Raw genomic sequence first — 15,928 nt, 5'->3', positions numbered from 1 at the left:
CCAAGGTTGACATGCCATTCACTGCTGATGACTTCCAATTTATATCTCCAGCCCTGAACTTTGGTCTGGTATATCCAACTGACTCCATTGGGATGTACAATCAGCATTTCAGACTCAACATGCCCCAAGTGGGTTCTTGATTTCTGTCCACATCCATAATCTGCTCCTTCCCTAGATGACCCTACCTTAGTGCTCAGTACCATCGTTCATGAGATTATTTAAGTAAAAAATCTAGGAGCATTTATTCTTTTTTTTTTTTTTTTTTTGATATAAACCCTCTCACTTCTTTTTTTTTTTTTTAACGTTTATTTATTTTTGAGACAGAGAGCATGAATGGGGGAGGGGCAAAGAGAGAGGGAGACACAGAATTGGAAGCAGGCTCCAGGCTCTGAGCCATCAGCCCAGAGCCCGATGCGGGGCTCGAACTCACGGACCGCGAGATAGCGACCTGAGCTGAAGTCTGACGCCCAACCGACTGAGCCACCCAGGCACCCCGTAAACCCTCTCACTTCTAAACCATCATCCAACAAGGGAATAGAATAGCTTCCTAACAGTCTTTTTTCTTCATTTCTTTTAGCCCATAAACTATTTTTCACAAGGTAGCAAGAGTGATATTTTCAACTTTCCAATTGCTTTCCATTCCCCTAAAATAAAATGCAAACTTCAAGCCTGTAAGTCTTGTAGTATCTGGTCCCTGTGACACTCTTCTTTATTTATCGTGGTCTTATGCTTTCTTTACCATGCTAAGCATATTCTTACCCCGGGGGGTTGCCTTTGCATTGGCTGTTTCCTCTGCCTGAAATATCCTGTTCTCATTTCTTTGCAGAGCTGGTTCTTTTGTTCAATGATAGCTTCAATCTTTTGTTCAAATGATAGCTCCTCAGAGAAGCCATCCCTGACCACCCTAAAATAATTATTCTTCCATTATTCTCTAGCCCTACTGTGCCTGCTTCATTTTTTTTTGTGAGAGTTACATTAGTTGAAATAATAATATTTTTTATGTAAGTATGTATGTATTTATTTATTTATCTATCTAGAGACATAGACAGCATGAATGGGGGAGGGGGAGAGAGAAAATCCCAAGCAGGCTCCACGCTGTTATTATGGAAACCGATGTGGGGCTTGAACCCACCAAACTGATATCATGACCTGAGCTGAAACCAAGAGTTAGATGACTGAGTCACTCAGGCGCCCCTACTTGAAATTATAAGTACACTTATTTACTGGCTGATTTACTGCTTGTCTTTTATTTTTATTTTATTTTATTTTTTAAAACTGCAGTTTTTTTTACCTTTATTTTTGAGAGAGAGAGCAAGTGCAAGAGGGTGCACAAGTGAGGGAGGGGCAGAGAGAGGGGGAAGACACAGAATCTGAAGCAGGCTCTGAGCTGTCATCCCAGAGCCCAACACAGATCTCATGAACCATGAGATCATGACCTAAGCTGAAGTTGACACGTAACCAACTGAGCCACCCAGGTGCCCCTGTTTGCCTGTTGAAATGCAGTCTTAACGATGGCAAGAAGTTTGTCCTGTTTGTTGTATATTTGGGGAATGCTCAACAAATATTAATTGATGGGTTGATCAAGTGAATTAATTATTGATAACCAAGGAGAATATTAATGCTGTTTGTCCCAAACCATTCAAGAGCAGACAGAAGAAACTGAGGCTTAAATGTAGGTCAGTGTCTTAAGGCTTTATACATAACATGAAATCTGGAACCAAGACTTTCCTAGACCTCTTTTTTACCTGTTTCCTCCTTTCTTCTTTGAACTCCTGCTACTTTTAGCATTTGACATTTAGAGAAGTTTCTACATAAGTCTTTTAATTACCATACTATTTCATGCTTCAACACTTTTTCTAATTTCTTTTAAATATTTTCATAGGTTGAAGGCTTATCTTGCACAGAATGACAAACTGTGGGGACTACAGTATAGGTTTTTAAAAAGTCAGTGCTGAGTGCATGGAACACACTAAGTAAATATTCATTTCGATATGTTAGTTATACCTGTTGGATATAACCAGCAAGCACATTTTTTCACAGAAGAATAAAATTCAGGGAAAGTATATATTGAGAAAATATGTGCAGAGTAGGAAAAGAAAAAAAAAGATAGGCAGTTACTCTCCCATTTACTGCTATAACTATTCAAATAGCTTTTCATAAAAGTTATTCTATTGGTTTTAAGAATCATCCCTCTGGGGGCGCCTGGGTGGCTCAGTCGGTTAGGCTTCCGACTTCGGCTCAGGTCATGATCTCGCGGTCCGTGAGTTCGAGCCCTGCATCGGGCTCTGGGCTGACAGCTCAGAGCCTGGAGCGTGTTTCGGATTCTATGTCTCCCTCTCTCTCTGAGCCTCCCCTGCTCATGCTCTGTCTCTCTCTGTCTCAAAAAAATAAATGTTAAAAAAATTAAAAAAAAAAGAATCATCCCTCTGTTATAGGTGTTTATGCCATTGAGAAAACATCTTTATGCTTTAAAAAGAAATACAGACATAATTGTGAGGTTTTTCTATGCTTGTGGTTTTTGGTGAGGATCACATTTCTGTGGAATCCGTAACAAGGGACAGGTGTCCCAGAGTATTTAATGAAAATTACATTTCAGAAATGAATGAGGACTGAAGAGTGTCTTAGTTTGTGCTGCTCCAAAGGCAGGCCTTGATACAAGGCTTAGAATCTAGTAGTTTATGTGGGGGGTGAGGTCAGGAAAGCAGAGAAGTGGGAAAGTGAGACAGGGAAAAAGGTGAAGCCAGGAAGGGTGTAATCAAACTGGTGACCACTGTGGATAGCTGGAGCTCGTGTGGGCGGGGGAGAACTCCTGCAGACTCTGGGCACATGATTGAAACGTATCCCTGCTAAGCTATGAAGAAGTAAGGTATTTATAATTCAAATCTCTGATTGTCATTGGCTAAAGGATGCTTCTGGACATAAACTCACCAGCCTCTTGGCTTTCTCTGAACACAGGCCAGTTGTGCTCTTTCCTGTGGCTAGGAAAAAAACTTTCTCAGCATGAAGTGGTAGGTTTTTGCACTAATAGTCTTTGGTGTGTGAGGCGAGTGCTGAAAACATGGGGGTTGGCTTTGGAAATGTCTGGTGCAAACAGGATCTCTAAAGTGTTGATCAAATACTCCATGTGGAAGTAATATGGTGGTTTGATGAACTCAGATGGTTGCTTACCATGTGGTATACATGTACTTTTTAGGCAACAAACATGCTCTTGTGGCTGATTGTATATTTCATTTTTCTTCACTCTCTGACCTGGTTGTGAAATATGATTCAATGGTAAAACTCCAGAAGGTATCACAGTATAACGTATTAGTTACTATTAGCATGTGGACAAGCATGAGTGTGTGTGTGTGTGTGTGTGTGTGTGTGTGTGTGTGTGTGTGTGGTTGAATTTATATAGAAAGGTACATATGACTGACTGCTTTAAACTCCTGATGTTTTAAAACTTTATAACATTTTAAATGAGGTTGCTGTAGGTACCAACCTCAAGGATTCCTGCAGTAGAACCTGCTGTTTACTGCTCTAGAAATACAAAGTGTGTCTTTTTGCAATGAAGGAGATAGTGCATTGTAAATGGCGCCTTCTGGGTGCTAACAGGATTGTAGTGTTTTCCTTTGGCTTCCAAAATATGAATATATCCTCCTTCCCTAATCCAAGTCCCTTTTTATTTTTTGAACCATTCCCTTCTGTGCTGCTTTCCAATTCCTGTACACAATCTGATAGATGAGAAAGGCACAAATTTAATCTTAAAAGAAGGAATGTCTATTTTGTATTTTTCCTCTTCAAGAGAAGAATCTATAATCTTCTGTAGAACAGGGAGAGGCGTGCAGCAGAGATGAAAATGGAGGCCACTACAAACCAAGTCTCATATGTATTCCAAATGGTATTGAGTGTGATGCACCCTTATGTTCTTTGTCAACTTTATTAATAAATAATTTGGAGTCCATTGCCTTAGAGGGTTATTTTTAATTTGAAAAATACAGATTTTATTTGCACATATAAGTTCACAGCAAAACTACCAAGCCAGACAGATATCCACAGGTCCCGGAATATTGTCATATAGTCTGGCATTAGAAGCAAAAATTATCCATGTGGATCAGCTATAAGGAATACTGTGCCAGTGGGTTTTGCTATCTGTGTAATGCAGGGTGTGTAGCCAGGGGAAAAGTGAGCTGTTAATTTTGATTTGTACTTATCTGTAAGTTTGCATTTGCAGCCAACTTTGAAGCATGCATGGCAATAGAGTGCAAGGCAGCTAATCCCAAGCAGGAGATCCTCTGAGAACCATTTGCATTTTATTGTGGAAAGGATTACTTTTGGTTATGGAGGCAGCTGATGATCTGACAATTCAGAATCACTGACAAAAACAAAGTCTTGAAATTGACATCCCATCTAGGTGGGACTAGACAGGTGCCAGAGCTTTCCACTCTGGCTTCTTAGTCATTTCCAGTATGTCCCAGACTCCAAATGGATGGCTTTACCTCCCAGGCCAGTTTGTACGTGTGGAGTACCCGTGTGGTTGAAAGAAGACTGGAAGAAATTAGAGCTTTACTCTCCATGGCCTTTTACAATTTTTGGGCCTTGATTTGAAAGTAGAAGGGAGGTAAAATGGAAGGTAGCATTCCTTGAATAGCTTTTGCATGCTTGCTGGGTGCTGAAGTTGGCATTTTTATTCATTGTGCAAATGCATTGTGGCCACCTACAGTCTACCAAAGCTCTAAGGATGGGAGCGCTATTTGTGAACAATGTTCCTACTTTCATCAAGCTTATGTTTTGGTTGAGAGATATATATAAACAAGTAAGTGAAAATATTCCAATAGTGATGGGAGGTAGGAAGAAAACAGTATAGAGTTTTGGGTTAGAGAGGTAGATTGAGAGGTGTGTGTGTGTGTGTGTGTGTGTGTGTGTGTGTGTGCGCGCGCGCGCGCACGTGTACACGTATGTGTATGAGGGAGTTGCTATTTGAAACAGAGTTACATTTCTAGTGAGACCTGAGTGAAAAGCAAAGAGTCACTGCTCTGAGCAGAGGTAGGAGCCTCCTGGGGACAGAGACCAGCCACAACAGAGGCTCTGAGACAAAATGGCCTCAAAGTGTCTGAGAGGTGGTGGAAAAGGAAATCAGTGGTACTGGTGTGTAATTAATGGGAGAGGGAGGAGTTGGAGGTAGCCAGGAATCAACTCCTTCATAGGCCAGGGTAATTTGATAAGATGGTGTTTGTTGGAGGGTTTTAAGAAAGGCGGTGACAAGATTTTATTCATTCTCTGATAAGATCATGCAGCCATGGAATAAATGGAAAGGGGTGGGAGTCAGACTGGAAACAGACAGTGTAGTTAGGAAGCTGAAGCTAGTGGGGGCTTAGGGATGCACTACCCCACAAGTGGTCTTCCGACCTGTGCTGGCCCACAGTCTTGTACCAGTCTGCAGTGAGATAATTTCGTACATGTATCACTTAGAAACACAGCAACTGGCAGAGTAGTTTTATATCTACTGACTCTAATAAATAAGGCGTGGGACTTTTATATTGTATGTCTAATTTGTCAGATAATTTATGTTATATTTTTTAAAGTATTGTCTTCAATAGACTGGAAATTTTAAAACAAACAAAACAAAAATCCTGTTCTCCTGCCAATTTTTTTTCAGATGAGGTAAATTTGATGTGTTTAGGATAGTGGCTGCTAACTGACTTATCGGAATTATCTAGTACATTAGACATTCATTTGCATGTTGGAAGGACTTTGAGTCAACAGATATGTGTGAGTCCCAGACCTTTGTGTTTAAACACACACACATACACACACACTCACATACTTTCTCTCTTACACACACACACACATACACACACACACACACACACACACACACACACACCTCCTCAAGTGATTGTGCTGTGCTAAGGTTTGAGAATCACTACCTCTAGAGTAATATGCTTCCTTTGAAGTAAATAGACAAGATGTTAAGAAGACAACATTTTTAACTTAAAAAGTGAACAGTTTCAATTTCTCACAGAAAATCAAGAATTTGCTCTCTGTGCCAAATACCAAAGGCACAAATATTCTTGCTTACATACACACTGGCTATATTTCTGAAGGGGAAAAGAATATGAACTACAAAGATATAGGAGTATTTACAATCTAAATTAAGTCTTTGAATAATAAGAACATATTAAACTTATTTCATTGTAGATTATTTTTCCTAGTATTGAAGTGAGTTGAATGACCTCAAAATGTCACTTTAATAATACAACACTGGATAAAAATGAGTTCAATGCTAAGTTTATTTTTTAAATTCTACATTGAATCATTATATTAAAAATCTAAACTCATGATAAGCTTTTCCCACACTTTCCTTGACATCATTCCCAGCAAAGTACTGTGATCTGGCCAGGACTTCTGGTCAAATCCACCTCCAGGGCAGGTGAGAGTTTCCCATTCTGTGCCACGCGAGGGTAAGAAACATTTTTCAAATGGTGTTACTTCTTGGTTGCTTCTTGAGAAAGAAAGTTATAAACCATTATGGAGACCTTAAAAGTGACTGGCCCCAAATCAAAAATAAAAGATGAGGTTGATAAAAAAGAAAATAAAGCTGGCATTTGACTGTCAGCCCATGGAGTGATGAAGTGGTTTCCAACTGAATAATGGGAAAGCTCCAGCAACGGGGACACATATGCTTAGCGGCTCACAGACAGAGTGGCCAGCGTGTTCTCAACTCTTTGTTGCTAGATCTTGAAATGTGTCCTTTTTTAAAGCTTTCTAGGCTTCTCTTTCTTCCCATTTGTCCTGGGAATGACAGCAAGATGGTATTATAAAATGGGAGAAGGGAGAGGGAGGGAGGGAGTGAGGGAACAGAATGGAGAGAATAAACGGTTTGTCTGCCAATATCTGTGCTTGCGGAGGCCTTTTTCTTCTAGCTAGAGGGGGAAATACCATTCTCTTTTCCCAAGCAATTATAGGCCCCAAAGATTGAAACTTGGTAGATAGCTCTTTAATCTCAGCCGATATTTATGGTTAAACATTAGACTTTTAGGATTCCAGATGTCAGGGTATTAAAATATAAAGGCACAGTGGAGTCTCAGAAAATATTAGAATCTTTGGGATACGTGGCTGCAGGGAGTTTTATCCCAAGCAGAAGAGGATAAAGCTTTCAGTGATCCTTTGTGAGACCCAAAGAGCACCTTTCCTTCACCTGATTCCCTCACTCCTGCTTGGCTTGCCCAGTCTCCAGGCCATGAGTGGCATAATAGTATTTGATTGCATTTTGAAATCATCTATACTCTGAGTTGGAATGTTTTTAATGTGAGATTTGTAAAGGATGATGTGGAAAGGCATATGGGCCATGGCAATAATTTCCTTTGCCTCTCCTCAATCTGGACACTTTATTCCTGAGATTGTCTTGATCCTCAAATCTTCCATGAGCAGCTATTAATACTTGTGAAGTATCCACCATGTTTCTGACTCTGTACTAAGACCTGCAGATGAATTATCTCATGTAATGCCATCAACAGAATATAGCCTATGAAATAGGCATTCTTATTCCCTACCTGTTATAGATATGGAAACTAATGTAGAGATATTCGGTAACGTACCTAAGCCATAAACTAATTTATAGAAGTTTCAGGACTGAACCTGTGTTTTTACCACTCTGCAATACTGTACACGGTACCCTCCACCTTCTTTCTCCACATTCTCCAATGTAAGCTCTCTTAGACCTATTGGCTTTTCTCACACACAGAGTCCTGTCTACACAGAACAAAGCAAACTGAGACTGTGTCATTATTCCAGCAATTATCCATCCAAACTAGCAATAATAATAGTTACCACTTATCTAGCATATTCCATGTGTCAAACATTATGCTAAGTGGTTTATAAACATTCCCATTTATCCTTTCAACAACCTTAACATGTAAGGATTGTTATCCCTTTTCAGCATTTCAAGAAATAAGGGTTTAGAGAAGCTAACTAATTTTTCATGGTTCTGCAGCTACAATGTGCAGAACCATGATTTAAATCTGTATTTGTCTGATTCCAAAATCTGGGCTTGGAACCACTTCTAGATAATTATCATTGTGTGGTCTGAAACATCTGGTGGGGTGCTGCACAGAAAGATATTTAACTAATTCACATATTTCATTTTACATGGTAGCAAATAGATTTTTAGGCTTAGAAAAGTAACTGTCAATTACTGTAACATTAAAAAAAACTTTTAATGTTTACTTTTGAGAGAGAGAGACAGACGTTGGTAGGAGGAGAGGGACACAGAGAGAGGGAGACACAGAATCCAAAGCAGGCTCCAGGCTCCAGGCTCTGAGCTGTCAGCACAGAGCCTGACACAGGGCTTGAACTCACGAACTGTGAAATCATGACCTGAACTGAAGTCAGATACTTAACCAACTGAGCCACCCGGGTCTCCCTATTGTACATTTTTTGAAAGGCAATATAATAATGACCACAAAAAAGCCTCACTTAATTCCTCTTCTTCATATAGTTAGTCGTGTTCCATGTATAAAATATGCTGACTCTGTCACATCTAAGAAAAGCATTTTGCCACTGTTAACTCCCGGAGACTGTGTGATAACAATAGAGTAACATGAAGTAAAAGCTTCGGTCATGAGATCAAAAACTTATTATGGTAATTCTCTGTAGCTTCCTCTCTTCCCCCAATAAATTGAGCAAGTTTTTTTTCCAACTTAGATGTTTATTGAGAGTCCATTGAGAGCAAAGCACCATGTATTGTTGGGGTGTCCTAGTCAGGCAGAGAAAGACAGATACCATATATTTTCATTCATATGTGGATCCTGAGAAACTTTAACAGAAGACCATGGGGGAGGGGAAGGAAAAAAAAAGTTAGAGAGGGAGGGAGCCAAACCATAAGAGACTCTTAAAAACTGAGAATAAACTGAGGATTGATGGGGCCTGGGAGGGAGGGGAAAGTGGGTGATGGGCATTGAGGAGGGCACCTGTTGGGATGAACACTGGGAGTTGTATGGAAACCAATTTGACAATAAATTTCATATAAATAAATAAATAAATAAATAAATAAATAAATAAAATATTTTTGGTGAAAGTTAAAAAAAAAAAGACACATTGAGGTAAATAAGAAACCATCCCTGCCCTCGTGCATCGGGGGGGGGGGGGGGGAGGCAGGATATGAGATGGAGAAAATTAGTTAATATGAAATTGGCATAAAATGCGCTGGAGAGACCATGTATACCTGGCGATATAGACAAAGGCTCTAGGAAGGAAATGGAGTTTTCCATGAGCCTAGAGTGTTGGGTAAAGCTTTACAAGGCATACATGAAAGAAGCAAGTAAAAGAGGGTGTTTAGCAGCAGACATGGTATGTCGCAATGTGGCAGCTCCCCTGTGGAGTGTTCCCTGTTTTCCAGAGCAGCTGGGGCTCTGGATCTTTATGCCCTTGCTGTACCCATCACCGAATTCTATTTTAGCACATCTCGTGCTCAATTGCCACCATTGTTTAAGTCTGCTATGTCACCAGACTGTGAATACCTTGAAGGCAAACACCCTTGAATTTTTAGTATGAATCCCTGTAATTTAATATATGCTGAGCAAATGTTTGTTGAATGTGGGAATAAATGAATAGACGGGTGGATAAATGAATGAAACAGTCAAGAATTCAAGTTTAGGTTGCCAGTCAGCTGTTCCACAAAGTTAATCATATAGATCTACTCAATATATAATTTTTTTAAGCATTCTCAAAGAATGTTCTTATTCACTAATCTCAGGAAATTGTTCAAAATGTGGTCCATGGCTAAATAAACTTTGAAAACTCTGGCTATTCCCATTTTGGAGATTTGTCATGTACATTAAGATATTAAAGGTTCTGGGGCACCTGGGTGGCTCAGTCGGTTGAGCGTCTGACTTCAGCTCAGGTCACGATCTCGCAGTTTGTGAGTTCGAGCCCCGCATCGGGCTCTGTGCTGACAGCTTGGAGCCTGGAGCCTACTTCGGATTCTGTGTGTCCTTATCTCTCTGCCCCTCCCCTGCTCATACTCTGTCTCTCTCTGTTTCTCAATAATAAATAAACGTTAAAAAAATAAAAAAAAAAGATTTAAAGGTTCTGATAAGTTCTGCAGTGAAATTTAAGAATACTATTTAAATTTGTTTTACCCAGTATTTCTCAAACTTTTAAACTAGTGAATACTTGCTCATACATATTAGTGTCCGTTGGAATTACTGTACTTCAGAATATATTTTGGGAAATATTGGCTCATATGTATTAATTCATTAGTTTGTAGGAATACATGCCAATTGGAAAGAAAAAAGACTACAGGATGTTTAATTTGAATGGTTCCTTAAAGGTTAATATGTTCCACTTCCCATTCAATGCATAGATGGTCTCTACCTTTAACTTTCCCAAGTGGGAATTCACTCCCTTACAGGCCTACCTAATGTATCTGGAATAATTTTAATTGTTAGGATTCTTTCTGTGATTTCCACTACCAGTGACCTAGTTTACCTTTTGGTTTGACAGAGTATAGATCTAATTATTTCTATATTAAAGCCTTTTACATATTCAAAGCAGTGAAACAGTGATCATACAATAATCCAATATGTTTCTTTCAAGCAAAGAAATTCCAAATTCCTTCTGTTATTCAACATATGTTGGACTGTTTTTAGGTCTTCACTTTCTAAACTGGCTATTTTTGATATTCTTCAATCTGTCAATGATTTTTCATTGTCCAATAGAGATAATAATGCAAACCACAAATGTAATTTAAATATTTTAGTGGGCAGGTTAAAAAAATAAAAAGAAATAGATGGAATTAAATTTAATAATACCTTTTATTTAATCTGATGTATTAAAAATATCATTTTAATATCACTATAAAACTATTTTTATATTTTGCATTTTTTTCATATTATATATTTGAAATTTTGTTTGTATTTCACAATTACAGCCTATCTTAATTCAGAAACTACATTTTCATCAGAAATATTTTATGTGTATCTAGATTTCATAAACTTTACAATTGAAAAAGTAGATTCACATGTACACGTTGTCCCAAATATACCTGAATAGTTTCTTATAACTAATTGCATACGCACTTTAAATTATAATTAACTAAAATCATATACAACTTTAAATTTAATTATCAGTTGTACTAGTCATATTTTGAGGGCTGAATGACTACATGTGGCTATGATTGCCATGTGAGTATCTTTTCTTCCCTAGTTCTGGAAGGTCAAATAAAGAGAACTGATTTTTTTTTAACCTTTATAGTAGACTCTGTTCATCTCTATTAAATTTCAGTCTTATGAGTCATTTTTTATAGGTCATTAGATGCAGCTTGAGTTTCTTGGGATTAGATCCTAAGCTCAGAATTAGAAACCATTCTAGATACCACCTACTTGTTTCTGGGAATATAACTCAGTAAAATAAAGAAACTTATCTCAATTATTTGCCATTAGTAGGAGCTACCACTCAAATATCCAGTCCTCCACATAGGCATCAAGGTTTTCTGAGACTGGGATTTTGCTACTCAAGTTAAGGAAGGACACTCTACTGAGATGTCTATTCACATTTCTGTGCTTTGTTGTATAAGAAGCAATAAATATCAATATTCCACAAAAGTGACTATTTTTGAATATCTGTAAGTAAATGAAATTACATGACTTTTTGCCATGATAATATACTGCCTCTCTTTGTCTTCATTTTCTTTACTTTTCTCTCTTTCTTTTTTTGCTCCTCCCTCCCCTCACTTCTCCCTGGATGATTTCTTGGACTTCATTCAATAGTCAACTGTGTCCCTAATCTTTAAATTTTAATAATAGAAGAATCCTGCATTGCTGAGTTCGATCTTTGGTTACGGTGGTATTGAAAGATTTAGAAGACAAAATGTCAAACTTAAGCTTACTTTATATCTAAGACAGATGGATGTTGTTTGTTATTTTTATTTTCTTTTTTTAAAAAGCTTTTAAGAATTTGTATTTAATTATTATTATTATCTTTTTTTTTTTTTTTTGAGAAAGAGAGTGCACTGATGTGTGTGTGGGAGGGGTGGGGAAGGACAGAGAGAGAGGTAGAGAGAGAATCCCAGAATCCCAAGCAGGATCTGTGCTGTTAGTGCAGAGACTAACATGGGGTCAATCTCATCAACCATGAGATCATGACCTGAGCTGAAATCAAAAGTCAGATGGCTAATCGACTAAGCCGCCCAGGTGCCCCTGGATGTTGTTTGTTCTTTTTGTTTGATTACTTTATATATTCTTATGTGTCTCTGTGTGTGTATGTGTTTGTGTGTGTGTGTGTGTGTGTGTGTGTGTGTGTGCGCACATGTGTGTTTTTTTTATTTAAAAAAATTTTTTTAATGTTTACATTTATTTTTGAGACAGAGAGACAGAGCATGAGTGGGGGAGGGGCAGATTGAGAAGGAGACACAGAAAGTGAAGCAGGCTCCAGGCTCTGAGCTATCAGCACAGAGCCCCATGTGGGGCTCGAACTTGTCAACCGTGAGATCATGACCTGAGCCAAACTTGGACACTCAACCAACTGAGCCACCCAGGCACCCCCACACATGCGTGTTTTAATGGAAGGAGATACTTGACCAGTCCCATAAGTAAATAAAATGCTTGTGCCTTACCAATAGGTACTAAACAAGTTTGTGACTCGTATCTTCTCATTTCAATATTATAGACCTGGAAGATTCTTTGATTTGGTTCTCAGGTTTTTCTCCATATATTTGCACAGTGATTTGATGTAAAAACTAATGCTATTTTGCAACGGTTTGAATGTAATTATTAAAAATATCCTAAAAGTAGATGTTTCAAAGGAACAAAAAATATAAAGGCCAGAAAAAGATCCAAATGTATAAATTACTTCATAACAAAGATGACATTTTAAATCATGAGAAAATAGAAATTATCCAATTAATGACATAGAGACATTTGAATACTCAGGGAGAAAATTGAGGAATTTATACCTTTTTTTAATAAAAATTCCATACGGATTAAAGATGAATATATAGACTTATTAGAAAACATTGGTGAGATTGTACTGTTAAAATTATGGAGATCTTTCTTGGCATAAGTCAAAATCCAGGAAACTTTTGATAAATATTCGATGACTGTATAAGAATTAAAAATTTGTGCAAAGAATATTAAAAGTTAAACTAAAACAACCAAGAAAAGGTTACATCTCATAAAGAGCAACTTACCTTATAGTACCAAAAAATTCTCACTAATATTAAAGAGCAAAAAGGAACAAACCAATTTCAAAAATATTCAAAGGATTCCAAAATCAATTTCACAGAGAAATAAATACAAATGCCAATAAAGATATAAAAAGCCCAATTTCTGTCATAATCGAAGGACAAATTTTTTTTCTTTTAAATGTTTATTTAATTTAAGAGAGAGACGGAATATGAATGTGCACGCGAGCTGCAAAGGAACAGAGAAACAGGTAGAGAAAGAGTCCCAAGCAGGCTCTGTGCTATCAATGCAGAGCCCAATGAGGGGCTCAATCTCACCATGAGATCATGACCTGAGTTGAAATCAAGAGTCGGGACGCTCAACCAAGTGAACCCCCAGGCTCCCCAAAGTCCAAGTTAAGAACTATTACACTGAGTCATGCTGCCTGGATTTTGTCTACTTACTAGATGTGCAGCTCTAAGCAAATTTTTTATTCTCTCTGAGCTTCAGTCTCCCTATTTAGGAAGTGGAGACATCCATATTATATACTCATGATTATTGCGAGGATTAAAATAGAGAAGCTCAACGAAAGTGTCCACCACTCTACTAAGACAGTGGTGACCACTGCTCCCATAATTACTATTAATATTATTGTTTTAGCAATTGTTTTGGCAATGATTTAAAAAGTGTGATCATCTCTATTGTTGGGGAAAATGTAGAGAAACAGTTCTTTGTTGGGGAAAATGTAGAGAAACAGTTCTCAGACTTTGTTCTCAAATATCATTTGATGTGGCCTCTTGGTATCTGGTAACCATCTAAAAGTTCTAACTCAGCAGCTCTGCTTTTAAGACATTATCCTAGAGATTTTTGTTGAATGAATAAACAAAACAGTAAAACATGCAATGAAAAAGAAAACACTCCCTGCCTCTTAGCCCTCTGCTATCCTGATCTTCTGTACTACTGCTCTGAGGGAACAACTGGGAAGTTGCCATTTTTAAAATCATGTATATGTATTACTTATTTTAATAAGAATAATGATAGTAAAACTCATTTATATAACAAATGGAATCCTGAAAAATGAGTTGGTTATTATGTAAAGCATGTCAAGAAAAGGGACACAGAAGAAAAGAAATTTTCCTAGACCTAGAAGCCAATCTTTTTACTATGGATTTAGGGGCTCCCTGTAGGACCCAATTCCAATTTGCTTAACTCCCTCACAGGAGAAATATTAATAAAAATTGAATGTAAGTTTCTGAAAGTAATTGCCATGGAGAAAAGGAGTTGAAGCTGATTTTTTTTTATGTGGCTGTGGATAATAATCTCTTCCCTTTTGGGTGATGTTGGTGGGATACAACTCTACTTGAGTATTGCCCATGTGGAAACCAGACTATCCGTACATCTAGGCCATATTCTCTCTGTTTGAATGCTGTACAGGCAAAAGAGCAGATCTAGAGCTATAAAAGACACAGTATATATGAAGTACTTAGCCACAAGGCTGGCTTGGGATAAGCACCAAGTCAATACTAGTGACCACTATTCTGTTGCCACCATTTATCATGGCTCTGGCTGGGGTGATTACGTGAACATTTCAGGCATCATATCTCAAAGATTCAGTAGTTCTAGTTTTCTATTGCTGCCATAACAAATTACTATTTTAGTGGCTTAAAACGACACCCATGTATTGTCTTACAGTTCTACAAGTAAGAAGTCTGTTAGCCTTGGCTGATTTCTCTGCTTTTAGTCTTTCAAGGACCAAATTAAGGTATTGGTAGGACTGTATTCCTTTCTGGAGTATCTAGGGATGAATCCTCTTCCAATGTCACTCAGGTTTTTGGTAAATTCAGTTCTATGGTATTGTAGGACTGAGGTCCCCATTTCCTTGCCTGTAGTCTTCTAAGGCTGCCCACGTTCCCTGACTTGTCGCCTCCTTCACCTTTAATGCCAGCACTGGTGGAATATGTTCCTCTCATGCTTTGAATCTCTCCTGTCTTCTCTTCTGCTGCATTTCTCTGATTCTAGACAGAGAAATTTCTTTGCTTTTGAATGGTTTATAGGATCAGATCTGGCACACCCAGATAATTTCCCCACTTTAAGATCCATAACCTTGATCATTTTGGCAAAGTCCCTTTGCTATATTCACATGTTTAGATTTAGGGCAAGAACATGTTTTAGAGGATGTTATTCAGCCTACCCTAGTTCTTTGTAAGGTCTTAGCTTTAGTTGTAAATGGTGGAAGAATAAGAAATATTAACTTGGAATACTGTCGCTATCTCTGAAAGATTTCTTCTCTTTCAGGGAAAAAGTAAGACATAGTTTATCTTGCTTCAGAGGCATTGTACAAATATGGATGACCGGTGTCTGTTCTGTAGGTTGAACATCAAGTTTTGATGGAAAAATTATCAGTATAACCTGATTTATTTGATGTGATTATGTACCATTATGACTCATAACCTGATTTTTGTCTCATTTTTTGTTATAAGTTGAAGCAAGAAATATTATTTTGGTAAGCATTTAAATATATCTTTTGTTACATTTATTTTAACTACAACTGTTTGTTGTACCCTACCTTTGATGTATTTATTTCTTATGCTAGCATTTGCCTCCTCTGCCAATTGCCCCTGAGTTAAGGGAAACAGAATTTAGGCATTAGAAACTCCTTGATGTCCGATGCCTGATGATGCTTGGTGACACCACTGTGAACTTCTATAATAAAGGAAAGCAGCTCATTTTCCCTGGCTCTCTCAGACACATCTATGGCCCACCTAAATAGCTGAGTATGAGCTTGC

General features: G+C 37.9%; 1 protein-coding gene across 1 annotated transcript in view; it reads left to right on the top strand.

Moving 5' to 3' along the window:
* Positions 1-15,928, top strand: part of PKHD1 (PKHD1 ciliary IPT domain containing fibrocystin/polyductin) — a 475,560-nt gene that overhangs the window by 342,199 nt on the left and 117,433 nt on the right. The window lies entirely within an intron of this gene.

Source organism: Panthera tigris, chromosome B2, assembly GCF_018350195.1.
Source record: "Panthera tigris isolate Pti1 chromosome B2, P.tigris_Pti1_mat1.1, whole genome shotgun sequence".
In the NCBI taxonomy this organism is placed as follows: domain Eukaryota; kingdom Metazoa; phylum Chordata; class Mammalia; order Carnivora; family Felidae; genus Panthera; species Panthera tigris.
Note: the sequence above shows the minus strand (reverse complement) of the source record. Positions and strands in the feature narration are given on the sequence as shown.